Genomic DNA, 23,240 nt, shown 5'->3' with positions numbered 1-23,240 from the left:
TCATTTGCTACTTTCATTCCACAAATATTTATGAACTGCCTTCTGTGTAGAGCTTTCTGCTGGTGTGCAGTCATAACATCTTGATTACAGATGCAAGCATTTGAAAATATTGAAGGACTTTCATTTGCAAAATTCAAAAGATTCTCTGGTAGACACTAATTAGTCTCATAAATGGAGATGACTTTAGTGCAAACACATGATTCAAGACCAACAATTTCTAATTAACAAATAATATAAATATCATTGACATTTTAGATCTCCAAAGAAATGCAGCTGTACAAATGTATGGCTTTTTCAATATATTAATTCTAATACTTAAGCCTTAACAGTAGATAACATTTTTTATATAAAATTACTTTATATTTAAATAGGAACTCACATGAATTTTTATGTCCACTCATTAAGTTTAGATGAGCACTAAAAGCTAGAAGTTGTAATAGATTGTGTTTCTTAGAGATGTATTATTTTGAAGAGTTGTATATAAAGAACTTTTAATATCAATAAATAATATAAATATATTTAAAATATAGCATCATATTAACACAATATTAACATTTTGTGATAAGTGTATCCATATTAAGTATAAAAACCTCAACATATTGAATTAATTTTCTATATTAAGTAAGGCAAATTATTTAATACACACATATATTCTCTATTTTAATTTTTTGGGGCCATACCAAACAGTGTTCAGGACTTATTCCTAAATCTGAGCTCAGGGATCAGACTTTATTCTGGTGAGCTTAATGGACCATATAAAGTACAGGGATCAAACCTGGGTTAGACATATGTAAGGAAAATACAACAGTACTATTGCTATGGCCCATCATCATGTTTTATATCTTTTTGGTCTTAGAATAAATAGAATTGCCTCTGCTTGGCAAGACTCCCAAACTCCTACAGGATTCTGAGAGAAATCTCCTTGTCTCTTACATGTCCATTCTCTTTAGTTCTTTGGGTAATTCCAACCACCAAAGGGAGAGGGAATAAAAAAGGAGAGGTAGGCCAAAGACAAAATCAAATACCAATGACCTGCATTTTTTTTAAAATAATGAAGTCTTTCAGGACCTGTCAGGCAAATGCTTTTGCCTCACTGTACATCTAAACTGTGAATAATCAACCCATTTTTATTAGGATTATGGATATGAAAACGCAGGCTCTCTTTATGAACACAGAGAGCTTGAATAGAAAGAAAGCAATTTCCAAATTAGGCTACCTTCAGACTTTGTTTTCACACGCTTAGCTTTGTTGTGCATTTTATTAACATTCTTTTATTTCAATGATCTTCTTCTCCTCCTCCTGCATGCCCAGAAAAGGCATGACATCCTTAGGAACTACCCAAAAGTATTCCTCACAGACTAAAAGATGAAATGTCAGACCAGTGACAAATGTTAAATGTTCACGATTATTGTATTTCCAACAATATCTGATTGTATTATGGTATAGTATTAAAAATTTCATTTTATGCCACTAATTAAATATGCCACTAAGTAAGTATTTTTTCTGTGAGCACTCAGTTACAAGCCTTAATTGTTTTGGGGTGTATAGGGGTTTTAGGTCATATTCAATGGTATTTAGGAACTATTCCTGACAATATATGTGTACTGGAAATTTGAATCAGGGTCAAACACATTCAAGACTAGTGTCTAATCTTCTATTGTCTCTCACTTGCCCCCATAACAATTTCTAAGCAAAGGACTAATCATTGAGAAAGGTTATATTTAACTGCTGAGATAGAACTTCGTCATTAAAGAACAAATACATAAAGTACTTCTTGCTCTTCAATAAAGAGGCATGGTAATTGTTTTGGAGTTGCTAATTGAGATGTATTGGAACTCATGTGTAAAAAACTGCAGGTAAAGTATATTGCATTTACCTTTAAACAATACATTAAAATTGGGTCCTGGACACGTAAGAGTTAGCCCTGTACTATGGAATAGATGGAAACATATTATTAGGTCACTAATTCATGCCTTATTGCATTCACCAGACTTCTATTGATCGCTTCCCATGTACAAAGCACTAAATTGTTTTCTCTTCAGATTTTTACTTCAGTAAAACTTTTATCTGGCCTTCATTCCCCAATCTATCATTGATAATGAATTAACAAGTTTGTCTAACAGTGCTTTTGTGATTAGAACAAGATAGAGCAACTTCTATTGGAATTTGGAATTGCACAGGCACCTTGAAGTACTGCTATTGAGAAAGATGATTTCTATATCTGGTAGACAAATGAAATGACAGAAAAGCATTACTTGAGTTACCATTGAACTCCTACCCTCCAAAGGGATGGAGACAGTACAAATATAGTCTGAGAAGTTCCCATTGTTTTTAGAGATTTAGGCTCCTAAATGTTCCAATAGTCTGGGCTAGCTTTTGCTGGTGAGAAAGAGAATGGACTTTTTGAGGAAGTTATTTACTTAAAATCGAGACCACTCAGGAATAATTTAACCAGTGAAAAAGTGGGGCTAGCCTGCCCTTTGAAACTGAGCATCAGGATTATTGACCTCGAAAAAGATTGTCCTTCTCCCCTTCTTAAGAAGCCAGCAGATTTCAAGCTCTGAGTTGTCCAGCAAGGTTGAGTGACCTTGACCTTGGATTTCCAGAGCTCTGCCATGCAGTGTAAGCTATAAGAAGGAGGATAATGTGAACTTGAGGCACAAAGGACCCCACTGAATACTTTTCTCTCTTTCAGATGCCACTTTCTTTTCCTGTCTGAGGATGTAAGACCAGTTTTTGTGGATTAGCCATTAAGAGCGAGGCACTTAGAGGAGAAAGTGTGCCCAGCAGTGTGTGGTGTGTGTATGAACTGACCATGCGGTAGCATATCTACATGTGTACATACTTTCATGGCACTTTAGACAAAGCATAAACTAAAGGCACCATATGTTGCTATTCTTGAAATTTTGCCCTTTAAGTTTACAATCCTTGACATTTTAGTGGGTTAACTTTAGACAGTTAGGAAATTAATTCCCCATCCCTCAGTTTTCCCCTATACAACAACAGCTCTTATTTTACAGGCTGCTTTAAAAATTTAATAGAAAAGAGGACAAAGTGCTTATGTTTCATGCCATCCTAATTCTTGCCTTTTCTTACTGCATGGATTGAAAAAAGTATAATTTTAGGTATTTTTTTTTGAAGGGTGGGAATGGATCCTACTCTCTCTCTCACTCTTTCTATTTCTCTCTCCCATCTCTCTTTATCTCTTTCCCTTCTCTCAGTAGGAGAAATGAAGGAAAGGAGTCCTAAAATAAATGAGTTCTTGTTGCAATGTTAATTTATTTATTTATCTGATCCCTCTGTCATTCCTTCAGTAAATGTGCATTGACCAGCTACCTTGTACAGATTGCTGGGATGCCTTATCTTTCATCCTGTTCTACCCCAAGCCTTCCAGTGGTTTTTCAAGCATCTTCTACTAAGACATTTTCTGTCTCATTTTCAGCAAATAAATCTTAAAAATCTTGGATGATTGTCAGATTAAGGAATAAACTGGCTTCTGTTATAACTATAGCAGATTATTCCTATCTAAGTTTGTTCTTGTCTAATTTGAAAGTATTCTACATGAAACAAAAGGAAATAAAAGAAACACAGGATTGAAACTAGAAGTGATCAAGGCATTGATATCAATGGTTTTGCTTTGAGATTTGAGGATGCAGCTCTGAAAATCCATGAGCACTACCACAAGGGGTTTGTGAGTTATCTTTGTGAGGTTGTCTTTGCTACTCTGTCATGGTACCTGAAAAAATCCTGTATTTCAAAGTAATGACCCAGAAGAGAGGAATGTTATTGTGTTAGCAGAATCTAATGTAATGAAATTACTTTCATCAGTGTCTTCTAGACTCAATGATTATTCTGCGATTCTTCTTTGAATATGTCAAAGATTTGGGCTACCAACTCAGTGGAGTTGATTTGGAACTTTTTTGTTGTTGTTGTTGTTTTTGGGGGAAGCACACCCTCTTGATGCTCAGGGGTTACTCCTGACTATGCACTCAAAAATTGCTCCTGGCTTGGAGGGACCATATGGGACGCCGGGGGGGGGGGGGAGGGATCGCACTGTGGTTTGTCCTACGCTAGTGCTTGCAAGGCAGACACCTTACCTCTAGCACCACCATCCTGGTCCCTGATTTGGAACTTTTAAAAAGCTCTCTCATCTCATCACTCATCTATGGGTTTTAAGAAAAATGAAAGACATTCTTGCAATAATAATTTTCAGACACAAAAGAGAAAGAGCTGGAATTTCCAGCTCAGCTCAGGAAGCTCACCACAAAGAGTGATGAGTTTAGTTAGAGAAATAACTACATTTTGAACTGTCCTAATAATGAGAATGTATGAGGGAAATGGAGAGCCTGTTTAGAGTACAGGCGGGGGTCGGGTGGGGAGGAGGGAGACTTGGGACATTGGTGATGGGAATGTTGCACTGGTGATGGGTGGTAAAAAGAAAAAAAAAAAGAAAGAAATATCCAAAGCAAAGTCAAAAAAAAATAAAAGCTCTCAAAATGGAAGTAGTTGATTCCATGGTGAATGTAATCCGCCCAATCCTGTTACTGTTGAGTATTAAAATTTGAGCATCCAGAGACTTATCAGGGTGAATATAGTTGTTCAGAAGAAATGGAAACATAATTGAAAGTGAGAAATGGACAACTGGAACCTGGGAAATATGAAGCAAAAAAAAAATAACAGGAGCTGCATAAATACAGATATGTACTTTTTCAGATTTTAAATAAAGCTTTAAAAGCCATTGAGAAAGAGAGAGAGGAGAGAGAGGAGAGAGAGAGGGAGAGAGAGAGAGGGAGAGAGGGAGAGGGAGAGAGAGAGAGAGAGAGAGAGAGAGAGAGAGAGAGAGAGAGAGAGACCGAAGTAAGCACAGCAATAGGCGTTTGCCTTGCAAGCAGCTGACCTAGGATGGACCTTGGTTTGGTTCGATTCGTGGCGTCCCATATGGTCCCACAAAGAAGCTAGGAGCGATTTCTTAGTGCATAGCCAGGAGTAACCCCTGAGCATCACCAGGTGTGCTCCCCCAAAAAACAACCAAGCGAACAAAAATAACAAAAAATAAAAGCCATTGAGAAAAGGGAAAAGTGTACTTAATTTGTTTTTATTTTTTCTTCCATTTTGTCATAGTTTTTCTTGTTTTGTCTGAAAAGAGTTAAAAACAATATATTTCATAAAATTTTCAAATCAAAGATCTCACTCTTCTTTAAGTAGTCTCTCTTTTATCTGTCCTTTAGTGTTGTGTATGTAAACATTTTAATGGGATTATTATGTTACTGACCCTACCCTGATTGGTGATTGTGCCCTACCCTAGGCTGTGACCTAGCATTCTGCTCCCACCCTAGGGTGGTACTGATTCTGCTCCCACCATTGGGTGGTACCTGATTCTGGGGGATAAAAACTAGGGTCTGTGGAAGGCTTTTTGGCTGGAATGGATGTTGAGGCTTTGGGCTTCAGTCTTGTTCTCCGAATAAAGCTGAATTTTCACAAGCCTGTCTGTCTGCTAGCCTTTTACCCACCGCTTCACCTCAGGACAGCTGGCTGAACAGGAGGGGAAAGACCTCATCCTCCATCCCTCCGTCAGTCAACCTCTTCAGGAGCTGACTTGCAAAATTATGGCGCCCAAATAGGAACGTGGCCCTAAGAACAGGGACGTGGCTGGGGCCTAAGAATAAAGGCCTCCATCCACCATCCCAGCCCATCTTAAGGGCTGTTTCTCTACACTTTTCAATTGCACATAAAATGATAAGAGAAGTACATCATTCTTGTAATCATGAATGAAGTTACATATGAGTGACCATGTAATAATGTACTTACAATATATATTGGAGGAACCACACCCAGTGATGCTCAGGGGTTACTCCTGGCTATGCGCTCAGAAATTGCTCCTGGCTTGGGGGACCATATGGGATGGGTGGGGTAGAACCGTGGTCTCCTAGGCTAGCACTGGCAAGGCAGACACCTTACTGCTCCGTGCCACTGCTGTCCTTTTTAATTATATTTTTGTTTTATGGGTCACACCTGAAATTGCCCAGGTATCACTAAAAGAGAATTAATGAGACCATATGGAGTGACAGAGATTGAATTCCTGTCAGTTGCATGCAAGGCAAGAGTACCTGCAGTACTATTTGTGCAGCCTCCAGTTAAATATTTTTAAAGTAAAAATTTAAAAGAGAATTTTAGTTAGTCATTTCTTAAATATTTTTTGTCCTCTTTCAAACTTTTGTTTCTGTGTATTAATACCATGTTGAGCCTTTTGAAACTTTGAAACAAATCATGTATTTGAAATTTGCAACTCATAACCTCATTCAACTATCATTTATACTCAAAAATAAAAGTTATTTGCAGGGTTATTTGGTGTGTAATTTAAAACTTGAATATTATTTTTCTTAGCTGTTAATACTGATGTGCCTTATGCAAAAATGATGTAAATTTTTCTTGTAAAACACTTGTTGAGTGTTGTTTGTCTTCAGTACTGTAGTGCGCTTATCAACAAAGTGGGTAAATAAAGTTATAAAAAGTAAAAGCAATATGTAACCTTAGTTCCTCTTGATAACATCAGCAAAGACTCTTAGTTTTGTCCTTTTAGATGTTTCCTTGTTGTTATTCAAATATATCTAAATCATCTGTGTCTATCTTCTTCAACCTGTAGCTCTATATTCCTATCTATAGAGAAATCGGCCTCTATCTAAAAAAAAGGATTATCGCTTTTAGCTGGTTCTTAAATTCAACTAGATAACAAGACATTTCTACATTAATATTTATGCATTCTATTCTAAAATGTTTGCATTCTATTTCCTTCAAAAACTACATATTTCCCGAATCTTACTTTTGGATATTTATGTTGCATCCTTGTCATCACTATTCTAGCAACTATATTCTTTTAAAAACATAAACTTTCTCAAATGATTTTTTTTTTGTTTTTTTGGTTTTTGGGTCACACCCGGCAGTGCTCAGGGGTTACTCTTGGCTCCAGACTCAGAAATTGCTCCTGGCAGGCTCGGGGACCATATGGGATGCTGGGATTCGAACCAATGACCTGCATAAAAGGCAAACGCCTTACCTCCATGCTATCTCTTTGCCCCCTCTCAAATGATTTTTAAAATACAAATTTCTGGGGCTGGAGGAATAGTATAGTGGGTAGAGCATTTGCCTTGCATACAGGTGACTCAGGTTCTATCCCTAGCACCACCCTACCCCAAATATTGGTTTCTGAATTTTCAGGAAAATTGTTGGCTTTACTGAAATATCCAGTGTGTTGTCCTAGGTGGTGTGAATCAACTGTCCATAGAGAGTGTGTGCCCCAGCCCACACTCAGAATCTCATTCTCACTCAATGTAAGCAGTTCTAGTTGGAGATTTGTTTTGGGGCCACACCTGGTGGTGTTTCAGAGTTACTCCTGGCTCTGTATTCTGGAAGTAGTCCTAGCTCACTTGGAAGACCATATAGAGTGCCAGACATTAACCCCAGCCAAAAGTATGTAAGGCAAAAAACTTACCCACTCTGCTATTGCTCTGAAAATTTGAGATATAATGTAATGACCGTGCTTATCTTCTTTGAAAAGAGGAAAAATGAGGTCAGTAATTACATACATTTATTTTATTCCATAAGGGAAGGCTCAGGGTGTTCAAAAATAACTCTCTAGAAGCCAGATTATCCTGTTAGGTCCATTTCAAAATCCTCTTTGGTTTTTAAAAATTGCAGATATGGGACTGGAGCATTAGTACAGTGGGTAGGGATATTTTCTTTGCATGCTGCCACCTGAGTTCAATTCCCAGATTTCCATATGGTCCCCATAGTCTTCCAGGAATAATTTCAGAGCACAGAGCCAAGAGTAACCCCTGAGTGCCTCCTGGTCTGTCCCAGTAACCAAATATATATATACATACATATATATATACACACACACATATATACATATATATACACATATATACATATATATAAATACCAGGGTAGAGCCTTTGAAAGATTGATATAATATTTAATCCTGTTACTTATTTAGGAAAAAGTTATTTATGGTGACAACAAAGACAAAAAGTAGAAAGATGTTATGTTTTAAGTTACAGTTTAAAAGTAAACATGTTATCTCATGAAAATATCAAAAAATGTCTTAGTAGATTTGCTTCTTTTATTCCTATGAGCAAATCATAACATTAAACAGCAGTGGTTGCTTTGGGAATAAGAATTCCTACTGCGTCCTTGATCAGTGTGATAAGCCCACTGGTTTCAAGCATCACTTCCACCAACTTCCAATGCAGACGACATAGTGTGAATAATGCAGACTCAGGCTGCAACTGAGCAAAGTCACCATGAATAAGAGTTCTTTGTAATAAAGCTAAAACTAGTCTTCAGGCATGGCCTTACTGCAAAATATTGCACTTGCCCAAAGTTTTGCCATGAGATGGAGTTTTCTTTTTTATTTAAAATAAATCTCGAATGAGATTAATTGCATGGCTAATTGACCAGGGGAAGAGAGTTTAATGAGCTCATTTCTCTCTTCAAAAGCCTGGAAGTCAGAAAGGGAGTTTTCGATTTGTTCTTCGTGTAGTCTATTAGACTATATATTCCCAAAACTTAGTGCTCCTAGATGGAGTCATTCTCTTTGGAATGATATCTGAGGCTCCTGGGAGGGAGCTGCAATTACTAATGAGAAAGTCTAGAGCTACAGTGCTCTGTTGTTCCATATGTAGGCCAAGAAACCCTTCTAAACAAGATCCAGTGCATTTATGATTGGAGAATTTCCTATTGACAGTTATGGTTAATATATTTTCCAGTAATAATTCCTCTCCAAGCCAAATATCACTTAAAATAAACAACTTCACTGGACTTTTACCAGTCTATCTTATTCTCTAGCTTGAGAAAAAAATATTTTGAATGCAAAATATATGCTAGGCTTTGTGATGTCCTTCCTTCTTTCCATCCATCCATCCATCCATCCTTCCTTCCTTCCTTCCTTCCTTCCTTCCTTCCTTCCTTCCTTCCTTCCTTCTTTCCTTCTTTCTTTCCTTCCTTTCTTGCTTCCTCCTTTCCTTCCTTCCTTCTCCCTTCCTTCTTTCTTTCATTCCTTCCTAATTTCCTTTCTTCTTAACTTTCCTCCTTTCCTTCCTTCTCCCTTCCTTCTTTCTTTCTTTCATTCCTTCCTAATTTCCTTTCTTCTTACCTTTCCTCCTTTCCTTCCTTCTCCCTTCCTTCTTTCTTTCTTTCATTCCTTCCTAATTTCCTTTCTTCTTACCTTTCCGTCCTTCCTTCTTCTACTTCCTTCTTCTTCCTTCTTCTCTTTTTTCTCTGCTCATTCCTCCCTTTCCTTCCTACTTCCTTTCTTTTTTATCTATTTTCTTCCTTCTTTCTCTTATTTCTTTTTCTTTATCCTTTCCTCCTTCCCTTTTCTATGTTTTAGTTTGACAGTTTAAGTCCTCTAAATTTTGTTACTCTATAACATCAACTGGCAACGTACCATATCTCTCCTTCCCAGAATCCCCCTTTCACTTATTAAGGTTATATTAGTTCTTGTTTTCTCCCACTTTTAAAAAATCTGCTTATTTTTTACATTAACTAATTATTTGTCTTATTTCATTTTGCCTGTCATGACCATCTCCAGTTGCACCCATATTGACAGCTGAAGGCAAGATTTCATATTTTCTCCTGTTTGACCAGTCTTTTTTGTATGTTTATATATACCATACTTCTTAAACCCTCAATCCTTGCTGGCACATGTATTGTTTTCCACCTTGCTATTGTAACTGGTGCTGTAGTGAGTCTACCTATAGCTTAACAGCTACTGATGAACTTTTCCTTTGTGATGACTTCAGGAGATCAAAAGTAATTTAAGACACGTTTCCTGAGAGACGTGTGTTACTTAGTAATAGTTTGCATCAGACTGATGGCAAAGTTAAGGTGGTGAAAGCGATGTTGGGGAAGGTAGCAAGTTGGGCTTCTCTATATTCCTACATGTTTGCAATGGTTTGGGGGAAAGTGTATCTTTAACACAGTATTTTCAATGAATTAGAAAAGTACTATTGAGGAAGTAGTTACCTGTCAAAGATGTTCTTAATGTTTATAGTGGTATTTCTCAGCCTCCAATATATCTTCTATCTATCTATCTATCTATCTATCTATCTATCTATCTATCATCTATCTATCTATTTTTTATTTTATTTAAACACCTTGATTACATACACGATTGTGTTTGGGTTTCAGTCATGTAAAGAACACCACCTATCACCAGTGCAACATTCCCATCACCAATGTCCCAAATCTCCCTCCTCCCCACCTGACCCCCGCCTGTACTCTAGACAGGCTTTCCATTTCCCTCATACATTCTCATTATTAGGACAGTTCAAAATGTAGTTATTTCTAACTAAATGCATCACTCTTTGTGGTGAGCTTCCTGAGGTGAGCTGTAACTTCCAGCTCTTTTCTCTTTTGTGTCTGAAAATTATTATTGCAAGAATGTCTTTCATTTTTTTTAAAACCCATAGATGAGTTAGACCATTCTGCATTTCTCTCTCTCTCTCTCTCTCTCTCTCTCTCTGACTTATTTCACTCAGCATAATAGATTCCGTGTACATCCATGTATAGGAAAATTTCATGACTTCATTTCTCCTGACAGCTGCATAATATTCCATTGTGTGTATGTACCACAGTTTCTTTAGCCATTCGTCTGTTGAAGTGCATCTTGGTTGTTTCCAGATTCTTGCTATGGTTAATAGTGTTGCAATGAATATAGGGGTTTTTGTATTGTATTTTTGTGTTCCTAGGGTATATTCCTAGGAGTGGTATAGCTGGGTCGTATGGGAGCTCGGTTTCCAGTTTTTGGAGGAATCTCCATATCGCTTTCCATAAAGGTTGAACTAGATGGCATTCCCACCAGCAGTGGATAAGAGTTCCTTTCTCTCCACATCCCCGCCAACACTGTTTATTCTCATTCTTTGTGATGTGTGCCATTCTCTGTGGTGTGAGGTGGTATCTCATAGTTGTTTTGATTTGCATTTCCCTGATGATTAATGATGTGGACCATTTTTTCATGTGTCTTTTGGCCATTTGTATTTCTTCTTTGTCAAAGTGTCTGTCCATTTCTTCTCCCCATTTTTTGATGGGATTAGATGTTTTTTTTCTTGTAAATTTCTGTCAGTGCCTTGTATATTTTGGAGATTAGCCCCTTAACTGATGGATATTGGGTGACTAGTTTCTCCCACTCAGTGGGTGGCTCTTGTATCCTGGGCACTATTTTCTTTGAGGTGAAGAAGCTTCTCAGCTTAATATATTCCCATCTGTTAATCTCTGCTTTCACTTGCTTGGAGAGTGCAGTTTATTTCTTGAATATTCCTGTAGTCTCAATGTCCTGGAGTGTTTTGCCTATATGTTGTTCTATATATCTTATGGTTTCGGGTCTGATATCGAGGTCTTTAATCCATTTGGATTTTACCTTCATACATGATGTTAGCTGGGGGTCTAAGTTCAATTTTTTCCAAGTGGCTATCCAGTTGTGCCAACACCACTTGTTGAAGAGGCTTTCTTTGCTCCATTTAGGATTTCTTGCTCCTTTATCAAAAATTAGGTGATTGTATGTCTGGGTAACATTTTCTGAGTATTCAAGCCTATTCCACTGATTGAGGGCCTGTCCTTATTTCAATACCATGCTGTTTTGATAACTATTGCTTTGTAGTAAAGTTTAAAGTTGGAGAAAGTAATTTCTCCCATATTCTTTTTCCCAATGATTGCTTTAGCTATTCTAGGGTGTTTATTGTTCCAAACAAATTTCAAGTGCCTGATCCCCTTCTTTGAAGAATGTTATGGGTATCTTTAGAGGGATCGCATTAAATCTGTATAATGCATTGGGGAGTATTGCCATTTTGATTATGTTAATCCTGCCAATCCATGAGCAGGGTATGTGTTTCCATTTCTGTGTGTCTTCTCTTATTTCTTGGAGCAGAGTTTTATAGTTTTCTTTGTACAGGTCCTTCACATTTTTAGTCAAGTTGATTCCAACATATTTGAGTTTGTGTGGCACTATTGTGAATGGGGTTGTTTTCTTAATGTCCATTTCTTCCTTATTACTATTGGTGTATAGAAAGACCATTGATTTTTGTGTGTTAATTTTGTAGCCTGCCACCTTGCTATATTCTTTCTAGAGGCTTTTTGGTAGAGTCTTTAGGGTTTTCTAAGTAGAGTATATGTCATCTGCAAACAATGAGAGCTTGACTTCTTCCTTTCCTATCTGGATTCCCTTGATATCTTTTTCTTGCCTAATCGCTATAGCGAGTACTTCCAGTGCTATGTTGAATTGGAGTGGTGAGAGAGGACAGCCTTGTCTTGTGCCAGAATTTAGAGGGAAGGCTTTTAGTTTTTCTCCATTGAGGATAATATTTGCCACTGGCTTGTGGTAGATGGCCTTAACTATATTGAGAAAGGTTCCTTCCATTCCCATCTTGCTGAGAGTTTTGATCAAGAATGGGTGTTGGACCCTATCAAATGTTTTCTCTGCATCTATTGATATGATCATGTGATTTTTATTTTTCTTGTTGATGTTGTGTATTATGTTGATAGATTTCCTAATGTTAAACCATTCTTGCATTCCTGGGATAAAACCTACTTGATCGTAGTTGATAATCTTCATAATGAGGCATTGAATCCTATTTGCCAGGATTTTGTTGAGGATCTTTGCATCTGCATTCATCAGCAATATTGGTCTGTAATTTTCTTTTTTCGTAGCATCTTTGTCTAGTTTAGGTATCAAGGTGATGTTGGCTTCATAAAAGCTATTTGGAAGTGTTTCTGTTTGTTCAATTTCATGAACGTCTTGCCAAAATTGGTAGTAGTTCCTCTTGGAAAGTTTGAAAGAATTCATTAGTGAATTCATTTGGGCTTGGGCTTTTGTTTTTGGGCAGACATTTGATATTGTTTTAATTTAATCAATAGTGATGGGGGTGTTTAGATATGCTACATCCTCTTCCTTCAACCGTGGAAGATTGTAAGAGTCCACGAATTTATCTACTTCTTCCAGGTTCTCATTTTTAGTGGTGTAGAGTTTCTCAAAGTAGCTTCTGATTACCCTTTGAATCTCTGCCATATCAGTAGTGATCTCTCCTTTTTCCTTCCTAATATGAGTTATCAAGTTTCTCTCTCTTTCTTTGTTAGTTTTGCCAGTGATCTATCAATCTTGTTTATTTTTTTTCAAAGAACTAACTTCTGCTTTCATTGATCTTTCAGATTGTTTTTTGGGTTTCCACTTCGTTGATTTCTGCTCTCAGCTTTGTTATTTCCTTCTGTTTCCCTATTTTTGGGTCATTCTGTTGAGCACTTTCTAGGTCTATTAGCTGTGTCATTAAGATACTCAGGTAAGCCCCTTCTTCCTTCCTGATGTGTGCTTGCAAAGCTATAAATTTTCCACTCAGTACTGCTTTTGCTGTGTCCCATAAGTTCTGATAGTTTGTGTCTTTATTGTCATTTGTTTCCAGGAACCTTTTGATTTCCTCCTTGATTTTATCTCAGACCCACTGGTTATTCAGTATGAGGCTGTTTAACTTCCAGGTGTTAAAGTTTTTCTTCTGTGTCCCTTTGGAACTCACAAATAATTTCAGGGCCTGTGGTTAGCGAAGGTAGCCTGCAAAATTTCTATTCTCTTGATATTATGGAGGTATGTTTTATGTTCCAGCATGTAGTCTATCCTGGAGAATGTCCCATGTACATTGGAGAAGAATGTGTATCCAGGTTTCTGGGGATGGATTGTCCTATATATATCCACTAGGCCTCTTTCTTCCATTTCTCTACTCAGGTCTAGTATATTATTGTTGGGTTTCAGTCTGGTTGTCCTATTTAGTGTTGACAAAGTCATGTTGAGGTCCCCCATAATTATTGTGTTGTTATTGATATTATTTTTCAGACTTGTCAACAATTGTATTAAATATTTTTGCTGGCCCCTCATTCGGTGCATATATGTTTAGGAGAGTTATTTCTTCCTGTTCTACATACCCCTTGATTAATATAAAATGTCCATCTTTGTCCCTTACAACCTTCCTGAATATAAAGTTTGCATTATCTGATATTAGTATGGCCACTCCAGCTTTTTTATGGGTGTTGTTTGCTTGGATAATTTTTCTCCAGCCTTTTATTTTGAGTCTATGTTTGTTCTGACTATTCAGGTGTGTTTCCTGTAGGCAGCAGAAGGTTGGATTGAGTTTTTTCATCCATTTAGCCACTCTGTGTCTCTTAAGTGGTGCATTTAGTCCATTGACGTTGAGAGAAAGAATTGTCCTGGGATTTAATGCCATCTTTATATCGAAATTTGGTGTGTCTTTTGGTTAGTCTTGTCTTAAATTAGGTCTTTCAGTTTTTCTATTAAGACTGGTTTTGAGTCTGTAAAGTTTCTGAGCTATTTTTTGTCTGTAAAACCATGTATTCTTCCGTCAAGCCGGAAAGTGATTTTTGCTGGGTACAGTATTCTAGGTGAAGCATTCATTTCATTCAGTCTTGTCACAATATCCCACCACTGCTTTATGGCCTTGAGTGTTTCTGATGACAGGTCTGGTGTAAACTCAAGGATGCTCTCTTGAATGTCATTTCCCTTTTTGATCTTGCTGTTTTCAGAATTCTGTCTCTATCTGTGGGATTCATCATTGTGACTAGGATGTGTCTTGGGGTAGTTTTTCTGGGGTCTCTTTTGGTTGGTACTCTTCGAGCATGCAGGATTTGATCACATATATTCTTTAGCTCTGGAAGTTTCTCTTTAATGAAGTTCTTGACCTTTTATTCTTCCTGGAAATTTTCTTCCTGGGTCTCTGGGACTCCAATGATTCTTAAGTTGTTTCTGTTGAGCTTATCATAGACTTCTATTTTCATCTGTTTCCATTCTTTGACTAATTTTTCCACTGTCTGTTCATTTGCTTTAAGTTTTTTTTCCCAATCTCTCCTGCTGTATGGAATTGTTATTTATCTCATCTTCCATAGCACCAAGTCTATTCTCAGCTTCTGTTACCCTGTCCCAGAGCTTATCCATTTTGTCATTCACTTCGTTTACTGACTTTTTCAGTCCTGTTAGTTGACATGTTATTTCAGTTTGGAGTTTTGTGATTTCTGTCTTCATATTTTCTTGGTTTTTATGAGTGTTCTGTTCAACTCGATCCATGGTTTCTTTGAGTTTGTTGAGCATCTTCTATATTGCTAGTCTAAAGTCCTTATCTGAGAGGTTGATTAGTTGGTTGGTCATTATCTGGTCATCAGAATTGTCACCTTCATTCTCTATGTCTGATGCTGGCCTGCGTTGTTTCCCCATTGTCACACTTGTATTGTGGGTTTTTCTATGTGTTGTGGTGGTATTCATTGGCTAAATGATGTAGGCAGCCACACTCCTCTGGCTCTGCCCTTTCTGGATGCGTCGACTTGCCTCCAAGGGAGGGGAGTCCTCCATGAATGAAGCCTCACACAGGATCAAATCTTAGGCCCGAGCACGCAGCAGAGAAGACAGTCCGGAGAGAAATGCTGGGCTTCAGTGATCCAGCACAGTTTTTGGTGTGATTTTTTTCCTCTTGTTGCTATGGTGTTCTTTCCTTAGAAAGAGTGCACAGCCGCCTAATGAAGCGGAGTGGCCATACTCTGCTGGAGCCTCTTTTTGGCCCACTCCCAAGAGGTTCATGCGACAGAACAGTAGACAGACACACACAGGCAGCACTCACAATTTTTTACAGTTGGGCTCCACTGGGCAGGTGTAGTTTAGTAGATTTTCCCAGCCTGACGTCACAAACAGGGGACCTGGCTTCTGCAAAGCACTGCTGATAGCCGGTTTCCACGTTATGGAGCAGTTCCTTGGCATTCCAGCCCTAGAATGGGCCTCTGGGAGAGCTAGTTTTCTGGAGCCTCTTTTCAGCCCACTCCCAAGAGGTTCATGTGACAGGACAGTAGACAGACACACACAGGCAGCACTCACAATTTTTCACAGTCGGGCCCCACTGGGCAGGTGTAGTTTCATCCTATCTATCTATCTGTCTATCTATCTATCTATCTATCCATCCATCTATCCATTTATCTATCCATCCATCTATCTTTATATATATATATATATATATATATATATATATATATATATATATATCTGTTGCAATACTGCCCTTGATGAAGTTGACTGATGGAGGGATGAAGGATGAGGCCTTTCTCCTGCAGCTTGGACCACACATCTGTTACCCTTTTCATCTGGCAGTTCTGAGGTGAATGCGGTGGGAAGAAAGCTAACAGGCAGTCAGGCTTCTGAAGAAAACAGCTTTTATTCCATGGAAGAGGCTGAAGCTAAAAAGCCCCAAAGTCAGCCCCAGGAAAAAAGCCCTCGCCTTCTATAGACCCTTGCTTTTATACCCCAGAATCAGGTACCACCCAATGGTGGGAGCAGAATCAGGTACCACCCTAGGGTGGGAGCAGAATGCCAGGTCACACACTAGGGTAGGGCACAATCACCGATCAGGGTAGGCTCAGTAACATAATAATCCCATCGAAATGTTTACATACACAATATCTATCTATCCATCTATAGTTCTATCCTAGTATTTTTCTCTCTATGCCCACTTTTATAGGCACAATCTACATTATTACAAATAAGAACACTGAAAACAAAAACTAGACTTGTCTTTAATTCCTGATATGGTAATTCCTGTGTTTTTGGCTTTTGTGGTTCTGATGTTTTCTGTGTCCTCAAAATTGTTGTTTTAAACGTTTGGTATGTCCATTTTTTTCTTTTCTTGGTGATATGCCAGATAAAAGGAGGGTGGTAATGAGATGGTGAGTTGTGTGGGCATGGAATATGCTCTACAGACTAGGGTTAGGTTAGTATGTAACAAACCTCTGAACTGTTGACTTCAAAGGTGTTTCTTGGGTTTGCCTTCACTCTATTTAGGCTTGCTAGAAGAGAGCTAGACATGGGTATTTCCCTTCCCCACCTCAGCTCAGTGGTGATAAGTCCCCCAACACCGAAGTCTTTGTTCAACTCAGGTCTCCTGAGAGCCAATATGAAGAGGAATAAAGTGTTACTAGTAATTGAAATGGTTCATCTCCGCTCCCTCTGCTGGAAACACTAGGGAATTTCCCCCAATATTTATTGGAAGAAACTGAATAAGCACCCGAAGTCCTCACAAAAAGTCTAGGGTACCTCCTAACCCCCACTGTCTGAAAGTAGAATGTTCCAATTTGGTAGGGTGCTATTTTGAGGGAATTCTGTCTTACTAATAATTTATAGGGAAGCCATTTTTGGTATTACAAGATTCCCCTAATAATTGCCAAAATTATACCAAATAGTAATATTCTACTTTCAGATGCTGATGTTTGGGATGGGTAGTGATCTGTAACTTAGTTCCCCAAGAGTTTTTAGTTCTCAGATTTGTTTCTATTTACCTCCAGAAATTTCTTACTTTCCTTTGAGGTTTTCCTACCTTAGCTTGGTTCCCAGAAAGACATTTGCTTATGAGTATTGTATTCCTGAGTTGCATTCTTATACACTCTTGGGGAAAGTGGTTCACCTAAGGTCTTGAACCCAGAGACAGATTCAAGAAAAGTAGTTGATGTTTTCAAGCTGCTCAACTTTTCACTTGTCTGAGTGAAATGGCAGTGCCCAGACCCCTTTATATGTGAAAGTAGAAACCAACCTGTAATTTTTCATGCTTAAGAAAGAGGCAAGAAGGCACTGAAACTACCTATCATAAGTCATCTATGATGAATAATTTACATATAATCCTAATTTGTCATACGGACAGTGAAAAGCACTTCCACAGTTTGAGGTTGTCAATGCTACTTAGACACAATCCCCTTCGCCTCCACACACTCACAACCTTTCCTGTGTCACTTAGAGGCCCATTACTGATTTATGGTTCTCACAATGTCAAGGTTTTGAACCCTTGACTCTTGACCTCTCACACCAGCTTTGTTTTCAGTGAAAGTGCCTTATGTGTACATAAGTGACTCATGTGTACATAAAACCAAAAACTAGGCCTTATATTTCTGCAGCCTTCTCTTTATACTTCTTCTGTACATGCTACTGGCCTCTTTAGATGGGCAAGTCTTCTGCCAAGGTGACCAAGTACATGCTTTCACTTGTAAACATCTTGGTTGTTGTGTATGTAAACATTTTATGGGATTATTATGTTACTGAACCTACCCTGATCGGTGATTGTGCCCTACCCTAGGGTGTGAGCTGGCATTCTGCCCCCACCCTAGGGTGGTACCTGATTCTGCTTCCACCATTGGGTGGTATCTGATCCCACCATTGGGTGGTACCTGATTCTGGGGGATAAAAACAAGGGTCTGTGGAAGGCGGGGGGGGGGGGGGGGGGGGGGGGGGGGGGGGTGGGGGGGGCTTTTGGCTGGAACTGAGGCTGAGGCTTTGGACTTCAGTCTTGTCCACCGAATAAAGCTAATATTTCCACAAGCCTGACTGTCTGCGAACTGTTTACCTGCCACTTCACCTCAGAACCGCTGGCTGAACAGGGTGGCAGACGCATGCTCTGAGCTGGAGGGGAAAGACCTCATTCTCCATCCCTCCATCAGTCAACTTCTTCAGGGGCTGACTTGCAACACTTGGGAACCACAGCCAGCCCAGGAATAGTCACTACCACATAGCAGTGGACCCATTTCCATGGGAGCACCACAGGGGGGTGGGGAGTGCATGTGACTGTGACAGCTGTGAGCTCACCACCACAGAGAGCACAGTCACACAACTCGCAGAGGCTGATGTGGCCTCAAAAGTTCCCATACTCTCTAGAGAGTAAGGCATCTTTCATCATGTTTACATTCTGCTAACTTGGAAAGTTCTAGCAAATTTATGAATGTTAATCATTCCAAGTAATTAGTGTTTGGAAATGACATCTTAATTTTTACTATAACATTTTAGGGGGGGAGTCACGTTTCTAGCATTTGGCTAAACTATCAGTACCTTTCGCATAACTCACAAATTGTGAGTTTGCATTAAAATGTCCTCAAGCCATGGTTCCTTGTGTGACTGTTCTGTTCTGTTCTGTAGGGAATTCTGTGATGTTTCTATTCTGATTCAGCACAGACTGCAGATCTGGAAGCACTCATTGCTTCAATACTAATTAAATGCAAAAGACGGTCAGCAAAGTCTTGCTCTCAAACACTCCAACATTCTGAAAAGGCATTGAAAAGTATTCTTTCTTAAGGGCTGCTGTAGCGTATTAACAGAAGTAGTTGATATCTGAATTTGTGAAATTTCATGGTCCAAGATTGATGAATTTGAAAGAGTGCCACTCTGAAGCATGAATAAATTTATTAGGTAATTATTGATGATCTAAAATGCCACCAGAACTTGCTTAGGTGCGAAGAATACAAAGATGAACCAGATAATGAATTTTCCTGTCTCTGCATGGGTTGTTACATGGTGGGAAAGACACATGATTAAAGGAACAATTACCAAGTCGTCTGGTGAGTGCCAGGAATGGGCAGCTGCAGGTGAAGGAGAGGGAAGTGGGAGGACAAAGTTTTCCAGTCAAGGAAATAGCTGTGCCTGGTCCAGCAGAAAGACAAATGTGGCTTCTTGAAGAACTGGTGGAGAGGACAATATTTGATGATAAGAACAGCTTTAAGGAAGGCAGGCAACAGGCAGAGTTTAGGGAGGTCCCTAAATCTTGAAGAAGAGTTTGTTTCTAACCTGAGAAAAAAAGATGACATTTCTGGGGTCTATGCAAGAAAGCAGGACTTTTGAAAGTCCTGCCTAGATGGATAGTCGAGAATAAATTCAGAGATTCAGAGGTTCAGTCAACAAGAGGTTCAAAGTGATTGGGGGAACCCAGTGATAAGGGCAGCACCACAGTGACGTGGGGGATGATGCGGGTGTACTGTGAAAAAAATGTGAGTGCAAAGAAATAGAAGTAGAAATCATTGGGGAGTAATTGCAGGGCTAGTGGAAACATGTTTTAAATAAGGTAACAAGTTTGTAGCAAATCATGATGGAAAAGAAATTCAGCCATGGATACTTGGTCTTTCGGTTTGTATAACTGAGTGAACATTGCCATCAGTCAACAAAGTGGGAAGTCCAGAGTTGAAGCTCAGAGAGAAAGCAGCAAGTTACTGTATGTTTCTGAGAATCTGTGAACCATTGGAAATATGGTTCTGAATCCCCTTTTTAATAAAAGTGCCTAAGATTCCTCTGAAAACATAACTTTTGTGTGTCTATTTTAGTACTAACCATTGTTTGTCAATGTATATGTGTTTCTAGACTAGGAAAGCTTGTGAGAGAAGCACAGTGTATATTTTGTTTATGATTGTTATTTCTTTCCTCTCTCTTTTTAAGGAAAGGTTTTTGTTTTTGTTTTTGTTTTTGTTTTGGCTTATGGACCACACCTGGTGATGCTCAGGGGTTATTCCTGGCTATGTGCTAAGAAATCACTTCTGGCTTGGGGGACCATATGGGAGGCTAGGGATCTAACCAAAGTCTGTCCTAGGTCAGCCACGTGTAAGGCACTACCACTGTGCCACCGCTCTGGCCCCAGGACTGTATTTCTTAGTAAAGTGCTTGAAACCTGGGAATCATTCTATAAATATTCATTACATTATAAATTGAGAGATTTCTAGATTGAAAATAAAAATTTGGGAGACATCATATATTATATCCTAGAAATATAAATTCATTTATGTTTACATTAGCTCATAGAATGTGAGTTTTAACTTGAACAATTTTTTTCAGATACTGGGCCAATTTATTTAGGCAGTGTGCAAAAGGTTTAAATAGGGGGATTACTCTTGGCTTTGTGCTCAGAAATTGCTCCTGGCTCGGGGGACCATATGGGATGTCAGGGATCGATCCAATGTCCATCCTGGATCAGACGTGTGCAAGGCAAATGTCCTACTGCTGTGCTATCACCCCAGCTCTGAAGATTAACATTTTTGAGTTTAACTTCAGGTATTTCCATGGTCTTACACGTGCTATGTAGCTTTTTTTGGTAACTTTTATTACATATAGTGAAATTTCTAATTAATCTGTAATAAATTATAATAATTGTTTCCAATTTCTAATATATCAGACTCTACAAATATTTAGTATTAAATTTAGTTGCTATAGTAATATAATCAGTTTCTTTCTTTACTTTGAAGTGAACCATCATGGTCAGAAGCATTTGATTTTAATCATTTAACTATAGAATGATAAATGACATAGAAGACCATCTTCTATTTTACCAAACTTTGTACTGGAAAAAATTATCCCTAAGACTGGTTTTTTACTACATACTAGTGTCAGGTAAGCATACTTCCTTGAATTACTTGAATTTGCTTAAGATTGGGCAGCTGGTCTGAGGAATCAAAGAAAAGTTTTCAGATTAGAAACAAACTCTTTCTTCCTGTCTGGTCCCCACTAAAGCCCAGCACTTCTGAAGTATGGTGCTCCATAGGCAGATGGGAGTTTAATGAAGTAAATCCGAGTTTGTAACAGGTTCATTGTTTCATATGCTCTGGATCACTACATTGGCAGGTAAAGATGAAAAGGTGCATTAAAATGGACGTCCCCAAAATTATAGAATTCCCTCAAAGGAATTCCATCTTTAATTTTGAATTATGCAGCTGATTTGAATGAATTGGAAGTCACAATGCATGACCTTTCCCTGACACAGGAAGGAACTGTGAGCTATGTGAGGGGGACTTTCTCTGACAAGTTGGATGTGTGTAAAGCCTGGGATGTGATCAATTTGGGACCAGACTCGGCTGCTTTTTCTTTGACCAGGTGAAATATCTGCATGGAAGGTTGAGAATGGCTTTGAGCTCTATTATTAATTTGGGGGGTGATTTTTCTCTTGAACTCGGGACATGATTAAAGAGAAATGCTCTTTGGGTCAGTTTCCAAATGGTCCATTTCAGGCTGTTGTGTGCAATGACCAATACTAGCATGAATGATAGGCTGACGGTGGTGGTCCATGGCATATAGGAAATCTGAGTCTATGCCTTTGGATTATTGGTAGATTGTCATTAAGAAATAATATTAAAAAGACAAGTTTTTATCTCAAATATCAGATAAGGGACATGGCAAAAGGCACACACACAGGTCCAAGTGAAGATAATGGAAGCCCTGCCACACAATGGCTTATTCTAACATTCACTTTTTGTACCAGGAATTTTCATAATTTTCTATAGTTATGTTAACAGTATCACCAGTTTTGCTGTCTAATCTATAAGAGTTCACTCTTTATCAACCAGATCCAGGAGATCCTAGACAGGAAAAGCATCTCCATGTTTAAATGTAGTATCTTCAGCTGTTCTTTCTTTCTTCATATAATATTAAAACATGAAAGTGAAGAAAGGGCAAATTGACTTTGAAGAATCAAGTCAATAGCAGTTCTAATTTTAGTCATGAATTTTACTAATATTTTAATTAATCTTTTGTAAATCATTGAAAATATACTTGGTAGAAATGTTAATCACAATATGATAAAAGAAAAAATATTTTAAAGTTACAGCATGAAGATAGTAATTTCACAGATAGATGTAAATGTAGGTAGGTATGTATATGTATATATGTCATAGAGTTTTTTGTGTATAACAACTGAAAATCATATTACAAGCTTAGACAAAATAGGGATTTGAAGTTCTTCATAGGAGCTATAGTTAATATACTAAAAGAACAGTAAATCACTGAGAACTTAAAAAGTTGTAAAATAATTAACAAGATTTGGCACTGTTTTCTGTTTTATGATACTGAGGAACTGTGCTCTCACGAAATCATATCATAATTTGATCCATTCTGAATAGTAATATCTCCCTGCCTTTATAAATCTCATCTGCACACATCTGCCCTGAATCTTTGTGATAAATGTTTGTTGCTTATTACTGAAATTTCAACTCAAAGGTTGCTGAACTTTTGAGATAGTTTTCTAAAACAAAACATTCTCAAATCCCCCTCTTGCATAATATCCCACATTACTTATATTAATCTTTATAAAATGATTGTTAATCTATCATTTTTATAACATAAATAATATTCATTTCAGTTTTGTAACAATTCGGAGGAAATTAACACCCAACTCATTGAAAGGATCAAAGAGATTCTCAGAAATATCTCCTTCTTTGATGACCACTTAGAATGGTTATACTAATAATGTGAATATTATGTAAAAAATTAATTTTAGTAAACTTTTCTGCCCAAAGATTTCAAACATTTTACTAAAATATTTAAAAATACTAAAAAATATTGAATACATTTTTATATCCCAAAGTTTGGTTTTTCATGTCATAATTCCTCTAGATTGAAGCCTAGCAGATTTGTTCTT

The 23,240-nt window shown here is 38.0% G+C and overlaps 1 long non-coding RNA gene across 1 annotated transcript in view; it reads left to right on the top strand.

The window, feature by feature from the left end:
- LOC126003365 (uncharacterized) overlaps positions 1-23,240 on the top strand; it is a 1,166,220-nt gene that overhangs the window by 1,064,858 nt on the left and 78,122 nt on the right. The window contains exon 2 of the long non-coding RNA XR_007493784.1: positions 10,876-11,057. This is a non-coding gene — a long non-coding RNA (uncharacterized LOC126003365). The remainder of the gene's footprint in view (positions 1-10,875; positions 11,058-23,240) is intronic.

This window comes from Suncus etruscus, chromosome 3 (assembly GCF_024139225.1).
Source record: "Suncus etruscus isolate mSunEtr1 chromosome 3, mSunEtr1.pri.cur, whole genome shotgun sequence".
In the NCBI taxonomy this organism is placed as follows: Eukaryota; Metazoa; Chordata; class Mammalia; order Eulipotyphla; family Soricidae; genus Suncus; species Suncus etruscus.
This window is presented reverse-complemented; position numbering and strand designations above follow the sequence as displayed.